The 15,235-nt window shown below is 34.1% G+C and overlaps 1 pseudogene; it reads left to right on the forward strand.

Annotated features, from left to right (window-relative positions):
• The first annotated feature begins 7,255 nt into the window (after positions 1 to 7,255).
• LOC120148641 lies at positions 7,256 to 11,569 on the forward strand (annotated as a pseudogene).
• The last annotated feature ends 3,666 nt before the right edge of the window (positions 11,570 to 15,235 follow it).

Genomic DNA, 15,235 nt, shown 5'->3' on the forward strand with positions numbered 1-15,235 from the left:
AGGTAATTTGACATTCAAAATCATAGAGCCTTTTGGTGAGCATTGAGTGAACTATTCTTTCACTTCAATCAAGCTCGAATTTTAGGCTTCAATCGAGCTTCTAAATTTTTTTTGAGTTCAAGCCTTTTCGAGTTCAAGTTTCAATATTATATTTCGAGTTTGAGTTGAACTTGATAAGTTTTAGCTCGTGAGTTTAAGTCGAGTTGAGCTTACTTTTAAAATTTTCAAGTTCGGGTCGAGCTCATCAATACTCGAGTTCGACTTGGCTCGTTTAACAAACGACGTCGTTTGGTTTCATTTGTTTAAAAAAAAAATTGGCGGTTTTTTTCGGTTTTCAGCCGGTCCGGTTTGAACGGTTCAACGGTTCCGGTCGGTTCACTAGTAGCGGTTCAACCGGTCTAGATTGAATCAGACTAGGCAACGGTTCCCGGTTGAACCGACCGTTTCGGTCCGGTTTTCAAAACACTGCATTTTATCTAAAATTTTAGGGACAAAATGATAATGCATCTAAAGTTGATAAATAAATTAATATTTTATCTAAAATGTGGAGGTTAAAGAAATTGACTCTTTTTAACTAACATGTCACGTAATCAATTAACGACACAATGAATAAAATACAACAATCGATAATGTAAGTGACCAAAATTTAATAAATTGATAACGTAAGTGTAGGGATGTGAAATTAGATAATCATTCATGTTTCAGTAGGATAATGTTAGGTCGAGTCTTGGTTGACTCAGGTCTGGATCATTTCCATTTTGATTTGAAATCAAATTTAGTTTGGGTTTGAGTCAGGGTTCATTTCAATTCGGATCAATATTAATTCAAGTCAAAATAGTTCTGGTAGGAATCAGGTTTAGATGAACATTAGGTTGGATCTCGTTCAGATAAGGTGCAACACCCTAATCGGATCCGACCCGAAGATCGATTGACTAGAGTATTACACGAGACCACCAAAGTGGCTAACATAATTTTTTTTCTTTTAAAACGATGTTGAAGTCATACTTGAGAATTCATAACTAAAATAATATTCATTAAAATGAGAAAAGTAACAAAGGAGATTAAGTTTGCAAAATGGTGAGCTCCCAAATACATACTAAAATAACATCACATAAATAAAACAGAGTTACGACTGAATACAAGAAGGTATATGAATAGTACAAACCTTCTAAAATAGACTCAAGACGTACTTTGGTGCCTCGACAAATCTGGAATCACTAGTGACGATAATGCTCTTCGATAGATCTCCTAAGAACCTGTGCACAAAAACACATTCCAAACGCTGAGCTTATGAGCTCAATGCCACACTAATAATTGTTTTATATTATGTGCATTCACTACATGAGCATGCTAGCATATAGAGGTATGAACATGCTAACATACAAAGCTGAGGTAAGCATCATGGTGTAGTCAGAGGGTTCTGCATCATGGTGTAGTCAGAGGGTTCTGCATCTTGGGATGTACACCCCTCTAGCCTACCTATAATATCCTTAGGTATTCAAGGTGGAATTCAGAACTGCATCATAAACGTACACCCAACAAACTCACTCCTCAGAGTCTCAGGGCATCTGCGACCAAGCAGCAACTGAAGTGCTTTGGCAATAGCTGAGATATATCTAGATTTTCTAAACATACAAGATGATCATCATAATTCTAAAGTAACTCAAGTGTTCAAACTATTTCCCGAGTGTTACACAATGACTAGTTTTATGTCATCTTAATTCATATTATTTCTAACTGTAGTTGTATTCATTACTATCATCACTTGTAGTTTTATTTAGTGAAGTTCTGGTTCTGTTAGACCCCCTTCTCAAACCCCTTGGTCAAACTGGGTTTCTTACCCAATTTAAGAATATGGTACCAATACTAAGCCTTTTAGTATCGATACTAACATTTGAGTATCGACACTCACCCTTGTTACTAATACCAAAACTGACTACTGGGATCTGAGGAAGCTTGAAAGTATTGATACCCCTTTTTGGAGTATAGATACTTCTATACTAAGGTATTGATACCATCTTGAGTATCGATACCAAAATTAGATTTAATATTTTGGAAATTAATGTAATATCGATACCCTTACTTAGGGTATTAATGTCCTTCACATGGTATCAATACTCCCTTGAGTACCGGTACCAAATAGGTTACTGAATTTGAAATCTGAAAATGGTATCGATACCCCACCCTTGGGTATTGGTACCCAACGAACGATATCGATATCTCCAGCTAAAACCCTTTTGTTTTAGGTTATCTAAAGAACAACATAGGCATTTTTCATCCAATACTGATACCTAAGACCAGAAATACTCTGTTTTGAGCACGGAAATGGTACTAAACTTTTCCCAAAAGCTCTATTAAGGCACCCAACTGTTATTTAAGTCTTGTGTATGTTAAGAGGGGTCATTATAGGCCAATTTACAAGCTGAATAACATCACAAACTAAAATATACCAAGGATGCACTTATATTATTCATGAACTCATGCAACCAACCAAACACATCTATTGATCTACAAGTGGTAAAGATGAATTATAAATGTGTTACTTGGAATCCTAAGCTATTGGAGAACACTCAAGACTCAATAAAGTGCTAACTTCTTATTTCCCTTACTTTTTGAGCTTTCACTAACTTCTCTTACTAAATAAGAATAAAAACATGAGTTACTAGTTTGCGTTTGATTAGTAATATGTTAAGGAAGATTCTTAAAGCCCAAATGCCCCTAAAACGAGTTGTTTTCTCAAGGGTTTCCAAAATCACTCTAAACCCCCACCTATGGCCACCATGACCAAAACTTGATTTTGTGGCCTTAAATGAAAGCTCTAACGATGTTGATTTCAATTCTTACCTTCGTAAGACCAGACTAGAGGATGAAGGCCAACAAAGTTTCCACCTTTGTATAAGCTACAAAAGAGAAGAGACGAGGTTTGTATGAAGAAGAAAATGACAAATGATAGTGGGAAGAAAAAAAGGTCTCTGTCGTGACCTCAGTAACATTAAAAGGAATTCAACCTTTCAAACTTTAAATGGTGAAATTACTCCCTTGGTCTTTCCAACTTTGGTCTCCAATAAAAAATGCCATTTTTTTAAATAAACTTAGTCTCAAACCAATCCCAAACTTGGATTAAGGTTTCTAACAAGGCTAATGAGTTTACCCAAAACTCTCTTGGGTTAACCCGAACTACTAACCCGAGATTCGGGTGTTACATCGGGTACGCCATTAACATATAAAATTAAGGTCGGATCTTACCAGGTACGGATGAACTTCTAGTCAGGTCAATTTGGGTGAATTATTTTTGTCTTTTATGAACGTCAAATAGTAATTTGTAATTGTATGATGTTTAAAGTAAATTACAAAAAATAGAAATAATTATGGGCCAATTTAGGATAAAAATAAGTTTAAGGACTAAATTGAACAAACATAAAAATACTAACTGAAATTTAAATTAATTAAACAACATACAAGGATCAAATTAAAATAATTATAAATGTGAATCTAAAGTTAATATAAAAATGGATTAAATTGCATTCATTTAAAATGTAGGTGAACAAAATTTATACAATTTGGAGATTATGATTTAATTTACAGGGTTTTAAATGAATTTTATGATGTGATTTAGAGGGTTTGGAGTAAATTACAAAATATAAATAATTATTGGCTAATTTTGGATAAAATATAGGGATTAAATTGAAACAATTTTAAATCGTAAATCTAAATAAATATCAAATTGGACTAAATTGCATTCATTTGAAAAGTTGTTGAACAAAAGTTTACAAGGCTGAAGGTTATGATATAATTTATAGGGTTTGAAATGAAATTTATAATGTGGTTTATAAGGTTTAGAGTAAAATACAAAATAGAAATAATTATGAGCTAGTTTTGGATAAAAATATTTTTAAGGACTAACTTGAATAAACATGAAATTATAAAGTGAAATTTAAATAAATTAAACAACACACATGGATCAAATTAAAACAATTGTAAAATGTAAAGCTGGAATTAATATCAAATTGGACTAAATTGTATTCATTTAAAAATATAGTAAAGAAAAGTTTATAGGTTTGAAGATTATGATATAATTTATAGGGTTTGAAATGAAATTTATGATGTGATTTATAGGATTTGGAGTAAATTATAAAAATAAAAATAATTATGGGACATTTTTAGATAAAAAAATATACTTTTAAGGATTAAATTAAATAAATATGAAATTATAAATAAAATTTAAATAAATTAAGGAACACATAGTGATCAAATTGGAACAATTGTAAAATGTAAAACTGAAATTAATATAAAATTAAACTAAATTCATTCATTTTAAAAGTTTTAATTAAACATCTATTTTTCAATCTAATAAAATTAATAATCAATAAATTAATCATTTAATAAAATTAATTTAATGATTATAAATAAATTTTTAATGTAATAAATATAATTACTATAGAAGAAAATTTATTAATTTAATGGTTAGAATTTAATTTATTAATCTAATGATCATAATTAATAATTTGTTTTAAATTATGAAAAATTATTATTTTTATTAATTTTAGTAATCACAATTTATAAATCTAATATAACTTTTATGGATTACACTTTATAGATATAAAAATTAAATATATTAATTTAATGATCATAGTTAATCATATACCTTAAATAATGAAGAAGTATTTTGTCACACTATAATATCATAAATTCATAATCTCAGAACTTCATGTATCTTACAAGTCAAGTAATATCATATCGGTTAAATAACAAGTTAGATCATTTACATGTCAAGTTAATTATAGGTCAGGTCGATAACATCTCAAGTAATATAAGTCATTTACTAGATTAATCTCGGGTTCAGACTCATATCAGATCGAATGCGATCAAGTTTGGTTATCATTATCAAGTTGGCTGTAGGTCGAGTTCAAATCCAAAATTTCCAAGTTCGACTTGAGTTCAGGTCAACACCAGTTCAAACTCAAATTGATTTTGGATCATCACCATATCAGGTCACAAGTAGTTCTAACTCAAGTCGATTTCAGTCAATTTTATAGTTTGTGTAACACCCTAATCTCAATTATTCGAATGTCACACGGAATCAACGAAGTGACTAATCAATTTTTTAAACAATTTATTCGATATTTGAAAATATAAAAGTTTATAAAGGTGGAGCTCCTTTATTTGAAACTAAAATATATAAATAAAATACTTATAATAGACTCGAATAAAATTATAACCTCTACATGGCCACTCAAGCCCTCATCGTTGTACTCGGATACTCCCATTGAGACTCATTCGATGACATCGTTGTCGTATCGCAATCCACGAAACCTATAATCGTAAGTTATAAAAATTTAAAGAGTGAGCTATTAATCCCAAAGAATACACATCTACTCTACTATATTTCATAAGGTTCATAAACATAAGTATGCAAATCATATATAGACATAAAGATATCGAGTGTAACATAAGTCTTCCCTAATTAGTCCTCAAGGCTCAAAGTATCTCCTCTAGCTTATGGAGTAGCATATAACATATCTTGTATATCAACATTCGTTGTACAACTTAAGAGTGCTATCATTCAACTATTAATCCAAAACTATATGACTTATGCTTATAATCATTTTACTAAAAACCAGTCATCCAATACCATATAGTAATCGTCTATAACACATAAAACTCATTTGACCTCAAGTACTAAAATCAATAATAACAGATGAGATGAGACGATTTAGAAGTGACATAAATAATACATGTATTTGGTATCACACAACATCAAATACGATATACAACATAGGTCATACTTTACAAATAACAACTCACAATTTGATCTCACTTCTAGGCTTGTTATTGTCATTAAAAAGGTGAATTTAGTGAGCACAAAACCTTAGTCATATGTTTACAAATTATTTCCAAGACTGATGGAAATATTTTAGAGCATATCAAAAATATAGTTACAGATAAAAACCAGAAGTATATATGTTGTTAATGCTCAATATGTAACCTACTTTAATGTCACTTATTTTTGCTTTAAATAACTTTAAAATTTTGTATTGGAAATGATATTTTTGCAAACTTAATATTATAAATAGTATATTTTTTTTATAAAAACAAACTTAATTGAGTTTGTTTAATTTAACTGTTTACTTGCAATTCTGCTATAAATATTGTGATTGGGTGCAGTGGTTGTTAATTGGTGGATCTTAAGATGTAGGGGTGTGTAAAATCTGATCCGTTGATTCGATATGAAAATATAGATATTCGATTTATTTTTTAAGTTTTGGATAATTTATATTTTTTTCAGATAATCAGATTAGGGATATTTGATTTCGAATTATATGAAAATTTGGAGAAAAAAAAACATTCCTTTAAATTATTGTACCCAGGCCCACTTATACCAACCAACTAGCTTGCCCCTATCTTAAATGTCCATCACCCCGGCTTGGTCTTATAACTATCGATGAGCCTCTCTGCTCCTCTGCTCTTGACTTTCTCTTTATCTTCTTCTTTCTCTTGCAAATCCTTTCATTTTCCCGATATCAAAAGCCTTCATTTCCTCTTGTCACCATCCAATCGTCCGAACCTTAAAAGAAACTTCATTATTTCTTCCCACTTCTCTTAACATGGATCATCCTCCATCTTATCACAACCCATTTGCCATCAATTTTGAGCACTAATCATTTATTTTTATATCAAATTTATTATCTATAACTATATTTTATATATTTTTTTTTATCTTGAATTCGCAGGAAAAAATGCCTCTATCTGATCTTGTATATTAACATCATGGTTATTCTAATTCATTTATAAACCATATTCTCTCTAAATTAAGTTTTTTTTTGTGTTAACATGAGTTGGATGGTTACTTATTGTTGATTAATTTTTTATACTTTGTTGATATGTAAATTAAAGTTTATATATGAAATTTTTGTATTAATATCTTGACTTTTTTTGGGGTTAAATTTAATTATTTTTAAATTAAAGTCTATATTCGGATTCGAATATACGAATATCCATTCTAAAAATTATGGTATCTAATTTGTTCTGATCGGATTCAGATCAAAATTTTAGTGATCCGATTTTTTTTGAATATCATAAATTTCGGATCGGATAATACCCGTATCCGAAAATGCAGACGATGTTCCACAGTTTTCAAACAATAGTGACTAAATTAAAAAAATTCTGAAAGTTAGGTGATCATTTCAAAATTGTCCCCTAAAAATATAGTATAAAACGATAGAATAACAATCGATTTTCTACTTCACAATCTGCGTCTGACCCTGTACCTTACACCCACGAATCAATCCTCTTCCATTTATTTAACAAACACATCAATAGAAGGATTGAAAATAGAAGAGAATGTCGCTTCGGCCAGGTACCCGAACGGAGGTGCGGAAGAAGAGTTACAAGACGGGGGTGGACGCAGAGGAAGCCAGGAGGAGGAGAGAGGACAATTTGGTTGAGATCAGGAAGAACAAGCGCGAAGATAATCTCCTCAAAAAACGAAGAGAAGGCCTTCTACTCTCACCAGCCTTTGCTCGATGCTGTCCAAAATGCTTCCGCTATTGAAAAGAGGGTACCTTTTCTTTTCCTGTTTGGGTTTTTTGATTGATGGGAAATTTTGGGATACTACTCATTTTATTTATTGTTGCTGTTATTCTTCAATTACAATTGTTAATTCTGATGATCGGAAAGGATGTATTTTTCTTTTGTCAACTTAGGCTAGAAGAATAGATTTCATCGAGATTTGGGTTTTTGACTCAATCTAGATCTTCAAGCTCACTTGATTCGTTTTATTTTTTTTCCTGATTTACAGTGGTTCAAGTTGAAGTATTTTAATAAAGAAAGGGGCTTTTCTATTCAAAATAAGAAAAATAAAACCTTTTCTTTTAATGCACCCTTCTGTTTTCCCCCAATTGTTTCAAGGATTTGAGATTGAGTAGTCTTTTGAAAGAAAAGGGGGAAGTGGAGGTTTTGGTTTGTGTATTTAGGATGCCAATATTCTGATATTCTATAATCTATTTAGCTTTTCAGCTAGTGGAGTGTTTTCTTCCAATAACCATTTTCTGTATGGTTTTAGTGTTTGATAAGATGGATTTATGTGATGGGAAATTTTAGCATTTTTGATCGTATCTCTTTCATGAGGCAGAGTTGAGATTTGGGAAGGGTTAAATGTGTTTGACGTTCTGTATTCGAGTTAGGTTATCCAACTATTAGGTCAGGTAGAATGCAGAGGAAGTGTGGGAGAGGATTTTGTTATGGTTTTGATCCCCTCCATTTCAGGCTTTTTCTATATGGATCCTGAACATATTATTTCTGATATCTAACAGCTTGAAAGTATTCCTTTGATGGTACAAGGGGTGTGGTCTGACGACCCTGCCTCACAGTTAGAAGCCACAACTCAGTTTAGGAAGCTGTTATCTATAGGTAAGTTGTTTTTTCTAATTCTTAGAACAGTTCTTTTATTAAGGAATATGTCCATATACGTTGTTGACTTTCATCTACTTTATCTTTAGAGCGCAGTCCTCCAATTGATGAAGTAATCAAAGCTGGAGTTATCCCTCGATTTGTGGAGTTTCTTGGAAGGCAGGGTGTACCCCAATTGCAAGTATGATTTTTCAGCCTTTTGTTTAAGAGTGAGATCATTTGTATAAGATTATTATTATTACTGAGACTAATTGCCTTTGATTTTAGTTTGAGGCTGCCTGGGCTTTGACCAATGTTGCCTCTGGCACATCTGAGCACACCCGGGTTGTTATTGAACATGGTGCTGTTCCAATGTTTGTACAGTTGCTTAGCTCTGCTAGTGATGATGTTAGAGAACAGGTCAGTTCTTGTCCCAGTAACTATATCTTCTGCACCTGTTTAGAGTCACGATATACTCTTATTTTCCATGTAACTTGTACCGTTAGGGTTTTTACATTATCTGCATTTGCTTTACTTGTCAGAGCATTATATTTTACATTTGATCTGCGTGCTGATCTTTTGTCAAGTTCTTTTAGCAGCAGCGGCTGATGCATTTGTACCCTTGCTTCCCATATTTTCTGGTTAGGCTGTATGGGCTTTAGGTAATGTTGCAGGTGATTCTCCAAGTTGTAGAGATCTAGTTATTGGTAATGGTGCACTTATGCCATTGTTGGCTCAGTTAAATGAGCACTCCAAATTATCCATGCTGAGGAATGCTACATGGACATTATCTAATTTCTGCCGTGGCAAGCCGCCAACGCCCTTTGAGCAGGTAAAGATTGTAGAGGCTTCTGTGGATATTTAAATAAAAGAAGTTTTCACAGTTAGCTTGTCATTGTTTTAGCCATTCATTTTGGTAGCTTAATAAAGCTTATGATAACAATCTTGTATTCTTTTCAGGTGAAGCCTGCTTTACCAGTTCTAAGGGAACTTATTTATTTGAATGATGAAGAAGTTCTGACAGATGCTTGCTGGGCATTATCTTATCTTTCGGATGGCCCGAATGACAAAATTCAGGCTGTCATTGAGGCTGGGGTCTGCCCACGACTGGTGGAACTTCTAGGGTAAGCGTATGAAGTATTCTAGAAATACTGGAATGCTAACAACCTTAGTATGCTATCCTTTTCTAAGTGTCTTTTCAGCGTGGATACCATGAATCTCTCAGTTTCAGCTACTGGCTATAGTTTTCACTTCTGTTGGTTTTTATCTGTATACTTTTTGGGTTTATTCTTGTTCCATTATTTTGACTATTGGTGCTGACCAAAATTCACGTATGCCAGTCATCAATCGCCTACAGTTCTTGTACCTGCTCTTCGGACTGTGGGAAACATTGTCACGGAGATGATAATCAGACTCAGGTATGCATGTTCACTACCAGTCTTGGCTTCATTTCTGTTGTTTATCACACTTTCTTTGCTTGTTTCGTTTGGATTGTCATCAATCAGCTTTAATGCAAATGTAAGGAAATAGTAACAAGCTTCATATTCTTTTACGTGGAAAAACAATTGTTGTCAAATTGTTTCTTTCTTTGCTTCAAAAGCTGCAATAAATTGGGGTATGTTTTTCAGTATGTGATTGACAACAAGGTGCTCCCTCATCTGTATCAACTTCTTATACAAAATCACAAAAAAAGCATCAAGAAAGAAGCTTGCTGGACAATCTCCAATATAACAGCTGGGAATAGATCTCAAATACAGGTATATTATCTCTCTGAAGATATATTGCCTCAATGTGTGCTGTTGCCCGTAAGATCATCTTGTGTGCCTGCCATGTGTTGCTGAAAATTCGGAGGTGTTGAAAAATTTTAGTTGATGGCAACTGCACCATTGCTAGTTTGAATTGTGACTTCAGTTGATACTAGTTCTGGGGCAGTGTTTAGTGATGTACTTATTGATTTTTTTGTTGATTTTCTGTGGCACAGGCAGTTATTGAGGCCAATATTATTCTCCCTCTTGTACACCTTCTTCAACATGCAGAGTTTGATATTAAGAAGGAGACTGCATGGGCCATTTCAAATGCCACCTCTGGAGGATCTCATGAGCAGATTCAGTACGTCCTGCTCCCTTTCTGCTTACATTTTTAGTTTTTCATTTTTGGATCCAATATTCCTTCATGTTTATAAAAGATACATAAATGCGTGTAAACTTCCATAGATGGATTCACTTGAGAATATAACAGATATTGTCCAAATGCAATAACAGCATCATTTTGCACACATGTACTCAGATGTTAATGGGTACCGGAGCTTAAGGCTTAATTAGTTATCAGGATAATGAATGCAATTCTTGTCTTTTTTTTTTCTCTCTTTCAACTTCTTTCATCATAATTATGGTGACAGATCTTGTATCAATTTTTGGTTTTGAATCAAGTTTTAATAAGTGAATAACAGCTATATGCTTTACTGGTAATCCATAATGAAAATCTGCTTCTTATTCGAGTAACCTTACATGATAATGGTTCTTAACCATGTGCTTAAATCATATGCATGTGAGACAGTGGGAGACAGTCTGCCTTGAATGTGGCAAACCTCAAATGATGTTTTATTTTGCAGATTCCTCGTGAGCCAAGGTTGCATTAAGCCTCTCTGTGACTTACTAATCTGTCCGGATCCACGGGTAGTGACTGTGTGCCTCGAAGGGCTTGAGAACATTTTGAAGGTTGGTGAGGCTGATAAAGAAATGGGAATGAACGGTGGAATCAACCTATATGCACAAATGGTCGATGAATGTGATGGGTTGGATAAAATTGAAAACCTTCAAACTCATGACAACCATGAGATTTACGAGAAGGCTGTAAAGATATTGGAGAAATACTGGGCTGAAGAGGAAGAAGACGAACAGAATATCCAAGATGGTAGGAATGAAAATCAGCAAGGCTTTAATTTTGGAGCTAACCAGCATCCCAATGTTCCACCTGGTGGCTTCAAATTTTAGTTGAAGTGTGTTTAGTTGTAGAACTTGGGCCATGTCTGCATTTTCGTCAATCTCTACAAGGGGTCAGGGTTTTTGTTCTGGCGCATAGGCGTTTACTTTTTTTTTTTTTTAAATATGTTGAAAGGATTTAAAACTTTGATCTGTATTTCTATATTTCCATAGGAAAAATATACCTTGGGGTTGTGGTAAATCTGAAACTATAGATGATAAGATTTTTGCCTGTTTATCCTGTTTTACCAAATGCGTATTAAAGTTAGTAGGAACTACGTAATGATTTATGGCAGACAACCATAAGAAAGAGGAAGAGACTTTTAACCTCCGAAGATCCATATTTCTCCTTGGTTTCCACTTCAGAGAAACGTGCTCAACGATCATGCTTAGATTGATGCTTTTATTCATTTTCTTTACGTTCCTCTAATTTTCGTGCTTTACTTGATACTATCTTGTATTGATTTCAATCTCATGGGTTGCTAAATTCTTTTGTGTTGTTTGTGATCCGAAGGGTGATGACTTACGAACTTAAGGTGTGGAAACTTGATTGAGCGGAGCCAAGGGTTTATCAGTCAGTTAAACACATGCTTAGATTGATTTTCTTACCTGCAAAAAATGAAACTCACATTCATCAAACACAACATGGCGAGAGATGTACACCTTTTCATTTGGTGAAAGACACTAATATCTTCTATGTTGAGGACTATAGTCGAGAAGCATGCATGGCTAGATCTTAAAATCCAGTCTGTGCTTCTAAAACGGTCTCAGATGAGGAAAACACTTGCATCCAAATACTTTTCATCAACTCATATTAAGGCTAAATGCCAAATAATTTTCACAAGGCGATTTTCTTTGAAGTACTTTTGCAGGTAGTCCTATTGACAAAAAATGGTAACTGTATAAGATCAGTATTGAAGGGGAAGAGATGTTTGAGCAAGCAAGGTTAAGGCTAGTTCAACTAGATGGTGATGCTTTCTTTCAACTACATTTTAAGAAGAGGTATGGGGTCACATGAGTAGATGCTTAAATCCAACTTTAAGGACATATGTCAAAATTCGAAAATCACCCCTAGATGGTGATGCACTCGTCTTCTTTCCTTCTCCTTTTTCTAGAATACTGATATTGTAGTATTCAACATGGTATCATTTTCCAAACGATCTTGAAGTTCCTGTCTGTTCTCCTGATTTGTTATGTATCTGGTGCGGTGGGCATGACTCATGACGATTCCTCCTTTGGTGGTGGTGACAGTTCTTATTCTGTTTCTCTTAGACTTCTTCTGAATAATGGCAAGGCATCCACGAACAAGAAGGTGAGTGTTGTTCTTAATGATATCAATTTCCTACTATAGAAACAACAGATCTTGTTGCCTCTTTGTAATCACAGCCTTCAAAAGTTTCTTGAAGGCAATGTGTCTGTTCCTTCTTCAACAATTGATTATGATTATGGTGTCGAGATTGAAATGAAGAGAGTGAACTTTTATTGCCCAGGATAGTGCCATAGCCTCCTAACTTCTATCTATGATCAGCCCGCATTTGCTTCATCAATTCGTTGGTGCTGTAACATCTTCTAAGATCTAGAAAGTTGTAAAAGTTTCCCCCCCAATAGGTCCCCAACTACATTAATGAATCTGCACTATAACTTTGTTCTATTCATAAGGTGAGATGATAATGCAAGCGTACATCTCTTCAATCAAAGAGGTTTGCGATACTTTGGTTATATGTGGTAATCATGTTTCTGATTATGAGCATGCCTCAACCATTTCATCAATGAGTTTCCTATAAGCCTTTCAAAGGAGTTATTACTGCTAGCCGTGAACCATTCACTGTTGATGGTGGTGTCAATCTTAATTGACGTTGAGGCACAACAAATATTTTATGGTGCTTTGAACAATTTGCCAATTCTTTCTAATCTAACATGTTCCCATGATGAAAAATGGTGGTCAATATAAGACCAATACTTTATGGGAAAAGGGGACATCTACTTGACAAATGTAATCATCGTTTTGACCGGAACCGCGAGTTTATGTTAATAATACTGGTGCAAGGTCTAAGAATGAATCTGTTTCACTTGCTATGTGCGACTACTCAACTAATAGTACTAGTCATAATCATTGTTGTGCAACATCCCATTCGACAACTCGTACAGAGAGTTCTAGTTGATTTGATTGCATGCTCAGAGGATACACCATGTTTGGATACATTGTCGGTGACTCGAGTGTAACACATCATGTTATTGGGGATGCAAACGACACTCGAGACATCTTCATCCTCTATTTTTCACTGCTAGGACTCATACTGGAGGATAATTTGAAGTTAATAGGAAGAGTGATAGAAATTGGCTTACAATCTTGCACGTTGAATAGTGGCAAGATCTTCTTCAAGTAATTCTTTTGTGAAAACCAAATCTTTCTATTACTTCTATCTCGGTGAATTTGCATCCCTAGAATCTTTTTTGTTGATCCAAAGTCCTTCATTTCAAATTCCCTAGTCAGTTGTGCCTTCAATTCTTCAATATGATTTTTGTTGGGTCCTGCAACCAAAATGCCATCCACATACAACAACAATATAACAAAATTGTTATAACCAAAACTCTTGAAATAAGCACAAGGGTATGCGTTAAGTATGTTGTATCTAAGGCACATAATGAAGGAATCAAATATCTTATACCAACACCTCGGCGCCTGCTTTAGACCGTACAGAGATTTGTTCAACCTGCAAACCAAGTTCTTCTTTTCTACTTCTTTAAAACTTTTAGGCTAGAGCATGTAAATCTCTTCTTCAAGATTTCCAAGAAGAAAAGCTATTTTAACATCTAGCTGCTCTAGATGTAAGTTCAATGTAGCACATATTGCCAAGACTACTCGAACTGTTGTTAGTCGAACCATAGGAGAAAAGATTTTATTGAAATCAATACCTTTTTTTTGAGCATGTCCTTTGACCACCAGTCTTGCACGATATCTCTCCACTTGATCGTTACCATTTCGCTTGATTTTGAAGACCCATTTTTATAAATTGGCTTCTTTCCTTATGGTAGTGGCACAAGGTCCCATGTATTATTTTTATGAAGGGCTTCAATTTCTTCTTGCATCGCCATCATCCACAGTGAATCATCTTAGCTGTTTATTGCCTCATGGTATGTTGATGGCTCACCGTCTTTTGTTAAAATGCAATATGCAATATTTCCTTCTATAACATAATCTAAGTGTCAATCGGGATGTCTTCTCACACGATCTAATTGACGAGTTGTTGGAGCTTCAGAACTCTCTGGTTCTTGTTCATCATGTGTTAGTTCTGCTTCAGAAGAATCTCCTTGTTCAAACTCATTTTCTACATGTATCTGTGTAGTCTCTGACTTTTCAGCGCTATCATCATCTTCTTTCTTTGTAGCTTATCTTTTATAAAGATAACATCCCTGCTGATGATCACTTTGCGGGCAGTGGGATCCCACAAGCGATACCCCTTTACTCCATCAGCATACCCCAAGAATTTGTATTTCTTGGATTTTCGATCCAACTTTGAAATTTCTTGGGAGTTGTACATCACGTACACAATACCTCCAAATACATAGAGGTTTGAATAATCAGCTGGTTTACCAGTCCACATCTCCATTGGTGTCTTCCGCTCTATTTCAGTTGAAGGAGCTCGATTCACCAAATAATAGGCGGTATTGACTGCTTCTGCCCAAAATGATTTTTCTAGGTTTGCACCCCTTAACTTTCTCTTGTTCTTTCTAACAAGGTTCTGTTCATCCGCTCTGCCACTCCATTTTGTTGAGGAGTGTTCGCCACTATGAACTGTCTTTTGATGTTTTTTTTCCTGCAAAAGTCATCAAATTCTTCACTTGTGTATTCTCCTCTATTATCT

The sequence above is a fragment of the Hibiscus syriacus genome, unplaced genomic scaffold (assembly GCF_006381635.1).
Source record: "Hibiscus syriacus cultivar Baekdansim isolate YM2019G1 unplaced genomic scaffold, ASM638163v2 tig00110984_pilon, whole genome shotgun sequence".
NCBI classification, from domain to species: Eukaryota; Viridiplantae; Streptophyta; class Magnoliopsida; order Malvales; family Malvaceae; genus Hibiscus; species Hibiscus syriacus.